This window comes from Anthonomus grandis, chromosome 20 (genome assembly GCF_022605725.1).
Source record: "Anthonomus grandis grandis chromosome 20, icAntGran1.3, whole genome shotgun sequence".
Lineage (NCBI taxonomy): Eukaryota > Metazoa > Arthropoda > Insecta > Coleoptera > Curculionidae > Anthonomus > Anthonomus grandis.
In genome coordinates, this window is record NC_065565.1 from 8,284,796 (window position 1) to 8,298,737 (window position 13,942).

At 40.1% G+C, this 13,942-nt stretch overlaps 1 long non-coding RNA gene across 5 annotated transcripts in view; it reads left to right on the top strand.

The window, feature by feature from the left end:
- LOC126747983 (uncharacterized) overlaps positions 1 to 13,942 on the top strand; it is an 81,625-nt gene that overhangs the window by 43,745 nt on the left and 23,938 nt on the right. For all 5 annotated transcript variants that reach the window (XR_007664565.1, XR_007664567.1, XR_007664566.1 and 2 more), the window contains 2 exons: positions 5,098 to 10,207; positions 10,574 to 11,031. This is a non-coding gene — a long non-coding RNA (uncharacterized LOC126747983). The remainder of the gene's footprint in view (positions 1 to 5,097; positions 10,208 to 10,573; positions 11,032 to 13,942) is intronic.

Genomic DNA, 13,942 nt, shown 5'->3' on the forward strand with positions numbered 1-13,942 from the left:
CTTCTATGGGAGCTATCGGGAAAATTCCAACGGTTTTGTCTTAGTTTCGTCATTTTGATTCCAACGAGACCATCCGCAAGGTCGTAGCTTTTCTAATAGCTGAGATATGGCATTTTTGATGCCCATTTTTGGCCTCAAAAACGGACGTCGAAAACGACTTTTTCAGGATTTTCAAAGTGCTCTCATTCCCTTAGTTCTGCTCGGATCCTGTTATAACCCGGTGTTTTCGTAATCTAGATGATCAGAATAAGTCGCTGGTATACTTAGTTTGATTTCGAAAAAATCAATTTTTGGTGAAAAAAATCGATACGGGGGGGTATACCCGAAAAATGAAAAAACCCAAACTTTGAAGGTCGATATCTCGGCTTCTGTAGCAGCTATCGGGAAAATTCCAACGTCTTTGTCTTAGTTTCGTCATTTTGATTCCAACTAGACCATCCGCAAGGTCGTAGCTCTTCTAATAGCTGAGATATGGCATTTTTGATGCCCATTTTTGGCCTCAAAAACGGACGTCGAAAACGACTTTTTCAGGATTTTCAAAGTGCTCTCATTCCCTTAGTTCTGCTCGGATCCTGTTATAACCCGGTGTTTTCGTAATCTAGATGATCAGAATAAGTCGCTGGTATACTTAGTTTGATTTCGAAAAAATCAATTTTTGGTGGAAAATATCGATACGGGGGGGTATACCCTAAAAATGAAAAAACCCAAACTTTGAAGGTCGATATCTCGGCTTCTATGGGAGCTATCGGGAAAATTCCAACGGTTTTGTCTTAGTTTCGTCATTTTGATTCCAACGAGACCATCCGCAAGGTCGTAGCTTTTCTAATAGCTGAGATATGGCATTTTTGATGCCCATTTTTGGCCTCAAAAACGGACGTCGAAAACGACTTTTTCAGGATTTTCAAAGTGCTCTCATTCCCTTAGTTCTGCTCGGATCCTGTTATAACCCGGTGTTTTCGTAATCTAGATGATCAGAATAAGTCGCTGGTATACTTAGTTTGATTTCGAAAAAATCAATTTTTGGTGGAAAATATCGATACGGGGGGGTATACCCTAAAAATGAAAAAACCCAAACTTTGAAGGTCGATATCTCGGCTTCTATGGGAGCTATCGGGAAAATTCCAACGGTTTTGTCTTAGTTTCGTCATTTTGATTCCAACGAGACCATCCGCAAGGTCGTAGCTTTTCTAATAGCTGAGATATGGCATTTTTGATGCCCATTTTTGGCCTCAAAAACGGACGTCGAAAACGACTTTTTCAGGATTTTCAAAGTGCTCTCATTCCCTTAGTTCTGCTCGGATCCTGTTATAACCCGGTGTTTTCGTAATCTAGATGATCAGAATAAGTCGCTGGTATACTTAGTTTGATTTCGAAAAAATCAATTTTTGGTGAAAAAAATCGATACGGGGGGGTATACCCTAAAAATGAAAAAACTCAAACTTTGAAGGTCGATATCTCGGCTTCTATGGGAGCTATCGGGAAAATTCCAACGGTTTTGTCTTAGTTTCGTCATTTTGATTCCAACGAGACCATCCGCAAGGTCGTAGCTTTTCTAATAGCTGAGATATGGCATTTTTGATGCCCATTTTTGGCCTCTAAAACGGACGTCGAAAACGACTTTTTCAGGATTTTCAAAGTGCTCTCATTCCCTTAGTTCTGCTCGGATCCTGTTATAACCCGGTGTTTTCGTAATCTAGATGATCAGAATAAGTCGCTGGTATACTTAGTTTGATTTCGAAAAAATCAATTTTTGGTGAAAAAAATCGATACGGGGGGGTATACCCGAAAAATGAAAAAACCCAAACTTTGAAGGTCGATATCTCGGCTTCTGTAGCAGCTATCGGGAAAATTGTAACGGTTTTGTCTTAGTTTCGTCATTTTGATTCCAACGAGACCATCCGCAAGGTCGTAGCTCTTCTAATAGCTGAGATATGGCATTTTTGATGCCCATTTTTGGCCTCAAAAACGGACGTCGAAAACGACTTTTTCAGGATTTTCAAAGTGCTCTCATTCCCTTAGTTCTGCTCGGATCCTGTTATAACCCGGTGTTTTCGTAATCTAGATGATCAGAATAAGTCGCTGGTATACTTAGTTTGATTTCGAAAAAATCAATTTTTGGTGAAAAAAATCGATACGGGGGGGTATACCCTAAAAATGAAAAAACCCAAACTTTGAAGGTCGATATCTCGGCTTCTATGGGAGCTATCGGGAAAATTCCAACGGTTTTCTCTTAGTTTCGTCATTCTGATTCCAACGAGACCATCCGCAAGGTCGTAGCTCTTCTAATAGCTGAGATATGGCATTTTTGATGCCCATTTTTGGCCTCAAAAACGGACGTCGAAAACGACTTTTTCAGGATTTTCAAAGTGCTCTCATTCCCTTAGTTCTGCTCGGATCCTGTTATAACCCGGTGTTTTCGTAATCTAGATGATCAGAATAAGTCGCTGGTATACTTAGTTTGATTTCGAAAAAATCAATTTTTGGTGGAAAATATCGATACGGGGGGGTATACCCTAAAAATGAAAAAACCCAAACTTTGAAGGTCGATATCTCGGCTTCTATGGGAGCTATCGGGAAAATTCCAACGGTTTTGTCTTAGTTTCGTCATTTTGATTCCAACGAGACCATCCGCAAGGTCGTAGCTTTTCTAATAGCTGAGATATGGCATTTTTGATGCCCATTTTTGGCCTCAAAAACGGACGTCGAAAACGACTTTTTCAGGATTTTCAAAGTGCTCTCATTCCCTTAGTTCTGCTCGGATCCTGTTATAACCCGGTGTTTTCGTAATCTAGATGATCAGAATAAGTCGCTGGTATACTTAGTTTGATTTCGAAAAAATCAATTTTTGGTGAAAAAAATCGATACGGGGGGGTATACCCGAAAAATGAAAAAACCCAAACTTTGAAGGTCGATATCTCGGCTTCTGTAGCAGCTATCGGGAAAATTCCAACGGTTTTGTCTTAGTTTCGTCATTTTGATTCCAACTAGACCATCCGCAAGGTCGTAGCTCTTCTAATAGCTGAGATATGGCATTTTTGATGCCCATTTTTGGCCTCAAAAACGGACGTCGAAAACGACTTTTTCAGGATTTTCAAAGTGCTCTCATTCCCTTAGTTCTGCTCGGATCCTGTTATAACCCGGTGTTTTCGTAATCTAGATGATCAGAATAAGTCGCTGGTATACTTAGTTTGATTTCGAAAAAATCAATTTTTGGTGGAAAATATCGATACGGGGGGGTATACCCTAAAAATGAAAAAACCCAAACTTTGAAGGTCGATATCTCGGCTTCTATGGGAGCTATCGGGAAAATTCCAACGGTTTTGTCTTAGTTTCGTCATTTTGATTCCAACGAGACCATCCGCAAGGTCGTAGCTTTTCTAATAGCTGAGATATGGCATTTTTGATGCCCATTTTTGGCCTCAAAAACGGACGTCGAAAACGACTTTTTCAGGATTTTCAAAGTGCTCTCATTCCCTTAGTTCTGCTCGGATCCTGTTATAACCCGGTGTTTTCGTAATCTAGATGATCAGAATAAGTCGCTGGTATACTTAGTTTGATTTCGAAAAAATCAATTTTTGGTGGAAAATATCGATACGGGGGGGTATACCCGAAAAATGAAAAAACCCAAACTTTGAAGGTCGATATCTCGGCTTCTGTAGCAGCTATCGGGAAAATTCCAACGGTTTTGTCTTAGTTTCGTCATTTTGATTCCAACGAGACCATCCGCAAGGTCGTAGCTCTTCTAATAGCTGAGATATGGCATTTTTGATGCCCATTTTTGGCCTCAAAAACGGACGTCGAAAACGACTTTTTCAGGATTTTCAAAGTGCTCTCATTCCCTTAGTTCTGCTCGGATCCTGTTATAACCCGGTGTTTTCGTAATCTAGATGATCAGAATAAGTCGCTGGTATACTTAGTTTGATTTCGAAAAAATCAATTTTTGGTGAAAAAAATCGATACGGGGGGGTATACCCTAAAAATGAAAAAACCCAAACTTTGAAGGTCGATATCTCGGCTTCTATGGGAGCTATCGGGAAAATTCCAACGGTTTTCTCTTAGTTTCGTCATTCTGATTCCAACGAGACCATCCGCAAGGTCGTAGCTCTTCTAATAGCTGAGATATGGCATTTTTGATGCCCATTTTTGGCCTCAAAAACGGACGTCGAAAACGACTTTTTCAGGATTTTCAAAGTGCTCTCATTCCCTTAGTTCTGCTCGGATCCTGTTATAACCCGGTGTTTTCGTAATCTAGATGATCAGAATAAGTCGCTGGTATACTTAGTTTGATTTCGAAAAAATCAATTTTTGGTGGAAAATATCGATACGGGGGGGTATACCCTAAAAATGAAAAAACCCAAACTTTGAAGGTCGATATCTCGGCTTCTATGGGAGCTATCGGGAAAATTCCAACGGTTTTGTCTTAGTTTCGTCATTTTGATTCCAACGAGACCATCCGCAAGGTCGTAGCTTTTCTAATAGCTGAGATATGGCATTTTTGATGCCCATTTTTGGCCTCAAAAACGGACGTCGAAAACGACTTTTTCAGGATTTTCAAAGTGCTCTCATTCCCTTAGTTCTGCTCGGATCCTGTTATAACCCGGTGTTTTCGTAATCTAGATGATCAGAATAAGTCGCTGGTATACTTAGTTTGATTTCGAAAAAATCAATTTTTGGTGAAAAAAATCGATACGGGGGGGTATACCCGAAAAATGAAAAAACCCAAACTTTGAAGGTCGATATCTCGGCTTCTGTAGCAGCTATCGGGAAAATTCCAACGGTTTTGTCTTAGTTTCGTCATTTTGATTCCAACGAGACCATCCGCATGGTCGTAGCTCTTCTAATAGCTGAGATATGGCATTTTTGATGCCCATTTTTGGCCTCAAAAACGGACGTCGAAAACGACTTTTTCAGGATTTTCAAAGTGCTCTCATTCCCTTAGTTCCGCTCGGATCCTGTTATAACCCGGTGTTTTCGTAATCTAGATGATCAGAATAAGTCGCTGGTATACTTAGTTTGATTTCGAAAAAATCAATTTTTGGTGGAAAATATCGATACGGGGGGGTATACCCTAAAAATGAAAAAACCCAAACTTTGAAGGTCGATATCTCGGCTTCTATGGGAGCTATCGGGAAAATTCCAACGGTTTTGTCTTAGTTTCGTCATTTTGATTCCAACGAGACCATCCGCAAGGTCGTAGCTTTTCTAATAGCTGAGATATGGCATTTTTGATGCCCATTTTTGGCCTCAAAAACGGACGTCGAAAACGACTTTTTCAGGATTTTCAAAGTGCTCTCATTCCCTTAGTTCTGCTCGGATCCTGTTATAACCCGGTGTTTTCGTAATCTAGATGATCAGAATAAGTCGCTGGTATACTTAGTTTGATTTCGAAAAAATCAATTTTTGGTGAAAAAAATCGATACGGGGGGGTATACCCGAAAAATGAAAAAACCCAAACTTTGAAGGTCGATATCTCGGCTTCTGTAGCAGCTATCGGGAAAATTCCAACGGTTTTGTCTTAGTTTCGTCATTTTGATTCCAACTAGACCATCCGCAAGGTCGTAGCTCTTCTAATAGCTGAGATATGGCATTTTTGATGCCCATTTTTGGCCTCAAAAACGGACGTCGAAAACGACTTTTTCAGGATTTTCAAAGTGCTCTCATTCCCTTAGTTCTGCTCGGATCCTGTTATAACCCGGTGTTTTCGTAATCTAGATGATCAGAATAAGTCGCTGGTATACTTAGTTTGATTTCGAAAAAATCAATTTTTGGTGGAAAATATCGATACGGGGGGGTATACCCTAAAAATGAAAAAACCCAAACTTTGAAGGTCGATATCTCGGCTTCTATGGGAGCTATCGGGAAAATTCCAACGGTTTTGTCTTAGTTTCGTCATTTTGATTCCAACGAGACCATCCGCAAGGTCGTAGCTTTTCTAATAGCTGAGATATGGCATTTTTGATGCCCATTTTTGGCCTCAAAAACGGACGTCGAAAACGACTTTTTCAGGATTTTCAAAGTGCTCTCATTCCCTTAGTTCTGCTCGGATCCTGTTATAACCCGGTGTTTTCGTAATCTAGATGATCAGAATAAGTCGCTGGTATACTTAGTTTGATTTCGAAAAAATCAATTTTTGGTGAAAAAAATCGATACGGGGGGGTATACCCGAAAAATGAAAAAACCCAAACTTTGAAGGTCGATATCTCGGCTTCTGTAGCAGCTATCGGGAAAATTCCAACGGTTTTGTCTTAGTTTCGTCATTTTGATTCCAACTAGACCATCCGCAAGGTCGTAGCTCTTCTAATAGCTGAGATATGGCATTTTTGATGCCCATTTTTGGCCTCAAAAACGGACGTCGAAAACGACTTTTTCAGGATTTTCAAAGTGCTCTCATTCCCTTAGTTCTGCTCGGATCCTGTTATAACCCGGTGTTTTCGTAATCTAGATGATCAGAATAAGTCGCTGGTATACTTAGTTTGATTTCGAAAAAATCAATTTTTGGTGGAAAATATCGATACGGGGAGGTATACCCTAAAAATGAAAAAACCCAAACTTTGAAGGTCGATATCTCGGCTTCTATGGGAGCTATCGGGAAAATTCCAACGGTTTTGTCTTAGTTTCGTCATTTTGATTCCAACGAGACCATCCGCAAGGTCGTAGCTTTTCTAATAGCTGAGATATGGCATTTTTGATGCCCATTTTTGGCCTCAAAAACGGACGTCGAAAACGACTTTTTCAGGATTTTCAAAGTGCTCTCATTCCCTTAGTTCTGCTCGGATCCTGTTATAACCCGGTGTTTTCGTAATCTAGATGATCAGAATAAGTCGCTGGTATACTTAGTTTGATTTCGAAAAAATCAATTTTTGGTGGAAAATATCGATACGGGGGGGTATACCCTAAAAATGAAAAAACCCAAACTTTGAAGGTCGATATCTCGGCTTCTATGGGAGCTATCGGGAAAATTCCAACGGTTTTGTCTTAGTTTCGTCATTTTGATTCCAACGAGACCATCCGCAAGGTCGTAGCTTTTCTAATAGCTGAGATATGGCATTTTTGATGCCCATTTTTGGCCTCAAAAACGGACGTCGAAAACGACTTTTTCAGGATTTTCAAAGTGCTCTCATTCCCTTAGTTCTGCTCGGATCCTGTTATAACCCGGTGTTTTCGTAATCTAGATGATCAGAATAAGTCGCTGGTATACTTAGTTTGATTTCGAAAAAATCAATTTTTGGTGAAAAAAATCGATACGGGGGGGTATACCCTAAAAATGAAAAAACTCAAACTTTGAAGGTCGATATCTCGGCTTCTATGGGAGCTATCGGGAAAATTCCAACGGTTTTGTCTTAGTTTCGTCATTTTGATTCCAACGAGACCATCCGCAAGGTCGTAGCTTTTCTAATAGCTGAGATATGGCATTTTTGATGCCCATTTTTGGCCTCAAAAACGGACGTCGAAAACGACTTTTTCAGGATTTTCAAAGTGCTCTCATTCCCTTAGTTCTGCTCGGATCCTGTTATAACCCGGTGTTTTCGTAATCTAGATGATCAGAATAAGTCGCTGGTATACTTAGTTTGATTTCGAAAAAATCAATTTTTGGTGAAAAAAATCGATACGGGGGGGTATACCCGAAAAATGAAAAAACCCAAACTTTGAAGGTCGATATCTCGGCTTCTGTAGCAGCTATCGGGAAAATTGTAACGGTTTTGTCTTAGTTTCGTCATTTTGATTCCAACGAGACCATCCGCAAGGTCGTAGCTCTTCTAATAGCTGAGATATGGCATTTTTGATGCCCATTTTTGGCCTCAAAAACGGACGTCGAAAACGACTTTTTCAGGATTTTCAAAGTGCTCTCATTCCCTTAGTTCTGCTCGGATCCTGTTATAACCCGGTGTTTTCGTAATCTAGATGATCAGAATAAGTCGCTGGTATACTTAGTTTGATTTCGAAAAAATCAATTTTTGGTGAAAAAAATCGATACGGGGGGGTATACCCTAAAAATGAAAAAACCCAAACTTTGAAGGTCGATATCTCGGCTTCTATGGGAGCTATCGGGAAAATTCCAACGGTTTTCTCTTAGTTTCGTCATTCTGATTCCAACGAGACCATCCGCAAGGTCGTAGCTCTTCTAATAGCTGAGATATGGCATTTTTGATGCCCATTTTTGGCCTCAAAAACGGACGTCGAAAACGACTTTTTCAGGATTTTCAAAGTGCTCTCATTCCCTTAGTTCTGCTCGGATCCTGTTATAACCCGGTGTTTTCGTAATCTAGATGATCAGAATAAGTCGCTGGTATACTTAGTTTGATTTCGAAAAAATCAATTTTTGGTGGAAAATATCGATACGGGGGGGTATACCCTAAAAATGAAAAAACCCAAACTTTGAAGGTCGATATCTCGGCTTCTATGGGAGCTATCGGGAAAATTCCAACGGTTTTGTCTTAGTTTCGTCATTTTGATTCCAACGAGACCATCCGCAAGGTCGTAGCTTTTCTAATAGCTGAGATATGGCATTTTTGATGCCCATTTTTGGCCTCAAAAACGGACGTCGAAAACGACTTTTTCAGGATTTTCAAAGTGCTCTCATTCCCTTAGTTCTGCTCGGATCCTGTTATAACCCGGTGTTTTCGTAATCTAGATGATCAGAATAAGTCGCTGGTATACTTAGTTTGATTTCGAAAAAATCAATTTTTGGTGAAAAAAATCGATACGGGGGGGTATACCCGAAAAATGAAAAAACCCAAACTTTGAAGGTCGATATCTCGGCTTCTGTAGCAGCTATCGGGAAAATTCCAACGGTTTTGTCTTAGTTTCGTCATTTTGATTCCAACTAGACCATCCGCAAGGTCGTAGCTCTTCTAATAGCTGAGATATGGCATTTTTGATGCCCATTTTTGGCCTCAAAAACGGACGTCGAAAACGACTTTTTCAGGATTTTCAAAGTGCTCTCATTCCCTTAGTTCTGCTCGGATCCTGTTATAACCCGGTGTTTTCGTAATCTAGATGATCAGAATAAGTCGCTGGTATACTTAGTTTGATTTCGAAAAAATCAATTTTTGGTGGAAAATATCGATACGGGGGGGTATACCCTAAAAATGAAAAAACCCAAACTTTGAAGGTCGATATCTCGGCTTCTATGGGAGCTATCGGGAAAATTCCAACGGTTTTGTCTTAGTTTCGTCATTTTGATTCCAACGAGACCATCCGCAAGGTCGTAGCTTTTCTAATAGCTGAGATATGGCATTTTTGATGCCCATTTTTGGCCTCAAAAACGGACGTCGAAAACGACTTTTTCAGGATTTTCAAAGTGCTCTCATTCCCTTAGTTCTGCTCGGATCCTGTTATAACCCGGTGTTTTCGTAATCTAGATGATCAGAATAAGTCGCTGGTATACTTAGTTTGATTTCGAAAAAATCAATTTTTGGTGAAAAAAATCGATACGGGGGGGTATACCCGAAAAATGAAAAAACCCAAACTTTGAAGGTCGATATCTCGGCTTCTGTAGCAGCTATCGGGAAAATTCCAACGGTTTTGTCTTAGTTTCGTCATTTTGATTCCAACGAGACCATCCGCAAGGTCGTAGCTCTTCTAATAGCTGAGATATGGCATTTTTGATGCCCATTTTTGGCCTCAAAAACGGACGTCGAAAACGACTTTTTCAGGATTTTCAAAGTGCTCTCATTCCCTTAGTTCTGCTCGGATCCTGTTATAACCCGGTGTTTTCGTAATCTAGATGATCAGAATAAGTCGCTGGTATACTTAGTTTGATTTCGAAAAAATCAATTTTTGGTGGAAAATATCGATACGGGGGGGTATACCCGAAAAATGAAAAAACCCAAACTTTGAAGGTCGATATCTCGGCTTCTGTAGCAGCTATCGGGAAAATTCCAACGGTTTTGTCTTAGTTTCGTCATTTTGATTCCAACGAGACCATCCGCAAGGTCGTAGCTCTTCTAATAGCTGAGATATGGCATTTTTGATGCCCATTTTTGGCCTCAAAAACGGACGTCGAAAACGACTTTTTCAGGATTTTCAAAGTGCTCTCATTCCCTTAGTTCTGCTCGGATCCTGTTATAACCCGGTGTTTTCGTAATCTAGATGATCAGAATAAGTCGCTGGTATACTTAGTTTGATTTCGAAAAAATCAATTTTTGGTGAAAAAAATCGATACGGGGGGGTATACCCTAAAAATGAAAAAACCCAAACTTTGAAGGTCGATATCTCGGCTTCTATGGGAGCTATCGGGAAAATTCCAACGGTTTTCTCTTAGTTTCGTCATTCTGATTCCAACGAGACCATCCGCAAGGTCGTAGCTCTTCTAATAGCTGAGATATGGCATTTTTGATGCCCATTTTTGGCCTCAAAAACGGACGTCAAAAAAGGCCTTTTTCAGGATTTTCAAAGTGCTCTCATTCCCTTAGTTCTGCTCGGATCCTGTTATAACCCGGTGTTTTCGTAATCTAGATGATCAGAATAAGTCGCTGGTATACTTAGTTTGATTTCGAAAAAATCAATTTTTGGTGGAAAATATCGATACGGGGGGGTATACCCTAAAAATGAAAAAACCCAAACTTTGAAGGTCGATATCTCGGCTTCTATGGGAGCTATCGGGAAAATTCCAACGGTTTTGTCTTAGTTTCGTCATTTTGATTCCAACGAGACCATCCGCAAGGTCGTAGCTCTTCTAATAGCTGAGATATGGCATTTTTGATGCCCATTTTTGGCCTCAAAAACGGACGTCGAAAACGACTTTTTCAGGATTTTCAAAGTGCTCTCATTCCCTTAGTTCTGCTCGGATCCTGTTATAACCCGGTGTTTTCGTAATCTAGATGATCAGAATAAGTCGCTGGTATACTTAGTTTGATTTCGAAAAAATCAATTTTTGGTGAAAAAAATCGATACGGGGGGGTATACCCTAAAAATGAAAAAACCCAAACTTTGAAGGTCGATATCTCGGCTTCTATGGGAGCTATCGGGAAAATTCCAACGGTTTTCTCTTAGTTTCGTCATTCTGATTCCAACGAGACCATCCGCAAGGTCGTAGCTCTTCTAATAGCTGAGATATGGCATTTTTGATGCCCATTTTTGGCCTCAAAAACGGACGTCGAAAACGACTTTTTCAGGATTTTCAAAGTGCTCTCATTCCCTTAGTTCCGCTCGGATCCTGTTATAACCCGGTGTTTTCGTAATCTAGATGATCAGAATAAGTCGCTGGTATACTTAGTTTGATTTCGAAAAAATCAATTTTTGGTGGAAAATATCGATACGGGGGGGTATACCCTAAAAATGAAAAAACCCAAACTTTGAAGGTCGATATCTCGGCTTCTATGGGAGCTATCGGGAAAATTCCAACGGTTTTGTCTTAGTTTCGTCATTTTGATTCCAACGAGACCATCCGCAAGGTCGTAGCTTTTCTAATAGCTGAGATATGGCATTTTTGATGCCCATTTTTGGCCTCAAAAACGGACGTCGAAAACGACTTTTTCAGGATTTTCAAAGTGCTCTCATTCCCTTAGTTCTGCTCGGATCCTGTTATAACCCGGTGTTTTCGTAATCTAGATGATCAGAATAAGTCGCTGGTATACTTAGTTTGATTTCGAAAAAATCAATTTTTGGTGAAAAAAATCGATACGGGGGGGTATACCCGAAAAATGAAAAAACCCAAACTTTGAAGGTCGATATCTCGGCTTCTGTAGCAGCTATCGGGAAAATTCCAACGGTTTTGTCTTAGTTTCGTCATTTTGATTCCAACTAGACCATCCGCAAGGTCGTAGCTCTTCTAATAGCTGAGATATGGCATTTTTGATGCCCATTTTTGGCCTCAAAAACGGACGTCGAAAACGACTTTTTCAGGATTTTCAAAGTGCTCTCATTCCCTTAGTTCTGCTCGGATCCTGTTATAACCCGGTGTTTTCGTAATCTAGATGATCAGAATAAGTCGCTGGTATACTTAGTTTGATTTCGAAAAAATCAATTTTTGGTGGAAAATATCGATACGGGGGGGTATACCCTAAAAATGAAAAAACCCAAACTTTGAAGGTCGATATCTCGGCTTCTATGGGAGCTATCGGGAAAATTCCAACGGTTTTGTCTTAGTTTCGTCATTTTGATTCCAACGAGACCATCCGCAAGGTCGTAGCTTTTCTAATAGCTGAGATATGGCATTTTTGATGCCCATTTTTGGCCTCAAAAACGGACGTCGAAAACGACTTTTTCAGGATTTTCAAAGTGCTCTCATTCCCTTAGTTCTGCTCGGATCCTGTTATAACCCGGTGTTTTCGTAATCTAGATGATCAGAATAAGTCGCTGGTATACTTAGTTTGATTTCGAAAAAATCAATTTTTGGTGAAAAAAATCGATACGGGGGGGTATACCCGAAAAATGAAAAAACCCAAACTTTGAAGGTCGATATCTCGGCTTCTGTAGCAGCTATCGGGAAAATTCCAACGGTTTTGTCTTAGTTTCGTCATTTTGATTCCAACGAGACCATCCGCAAGGTCGTAGCTCTTCTAATAGCTGAGATATGGCATTTTTGATGCCCATTTTTGGCCTCAAAAACGGACGTCGAAAACGACTTTTTCAGGATTTTCAAAGTGCTCTCATTCCCTTAGTTCTGCTCGGATCCTGTTATAACCCGGTGTTTTCGTAATCTAGATGATCAGAATAAGTCGCTGGTATACTTAGTTTGATTTCGAAAAAATCAATTTTTGGTGGAAAATATCGATACGGGGGGGTATACCCTAAAAATGAAAAAACCCAAACTTTGAAGGTCGATATCTCGGCTTCTATGGGAGCTATCGGGAAAATTCCAACGGTTTTGTCTTAGTTTCGTCATTTTGATTCCAACGAGACCATCCGCAAGGTCGTAGCTTTTCTAATAGCTGAGATATGGCATTTTTGATGCCCATTTTTGGCCTCAAAAACGGACGTCGAAAACGACTTTTTCAGGATTTTCAAAGTGCTCTCATTCCCTTAGTTCTGCTCGGATCCTGTTATAACCCGGTGTTTTCGTAATCTAGATGATCAGAATAAGTCGCTGGTATACTTAGTTTGATTTCGAAAAAATCAATTTTTGGTGAAAAAAATCGATACGGGGGGGTATACCCTAAAAATGAAAAAACTCAAACTTTGAAGGTCGATATCTCGGCTTCTATGGGAGCTATCGGGAAAATTCCAACGGTTTTGTCTTAGTTTCGTCATTTTGATTCCAACGAGACCATCCGCAAGGTCGTAGCTTTTCTAATAGCTGAGATATGGCATTTTTGATGCCCATTTTTGGCCTCAAAAACGGACGTCGAAAACGACTTTTTCAGGATTTTCAAAGTGCTCTCATTCCCTTAGTTCTGCTCGGATCCTGTTATAACCCGGTGTTTTCGTAATCTAGATGATCAGAATAAGTCGCTGGTATACTTAGTTTGATTTCGAAAAAATCAATTTTTGGTGAAAAAAATCGATACGGGGGGGTATACCCGAAAAATGAAAAAACCCAAACTTTGAAGGTCGATATCTCGGCTTCTGTAGCAGCTATCGGGAAAATTCCAACGGTTTTGTCTTAGTTTCGTCATTTTGATTCCAACGAGACCATCCGCAAGGTCGTAGCTCTTCTAATAGCTGAGATATGGCATTTTTGATGCCCATTTTTGGCCTCAAAAACGGACGTCGAAAACGACTTTTTCAGGATTTTCAAAGTGCTCTCATTCCCTTAGTTCTGCTCGGATCCTGTTATAACCCGGTGTTTTCGTAATCTAGATGATCAGAATAAGTCGCTGGTATAATCAATACTTAAATCAATTTTTGGTGGAAAATATCGATACGGGGGGGTATACCCTAAAAATGAAAAAACCCAAACTTTGAAGGTCGATATCTCGGCTTCTATGGGAGCTATCGGGAAAATTCCAACGGTTTTGTCTTAGTTTCGTCATTTTGATTCCAACGAGACCATCCGCAA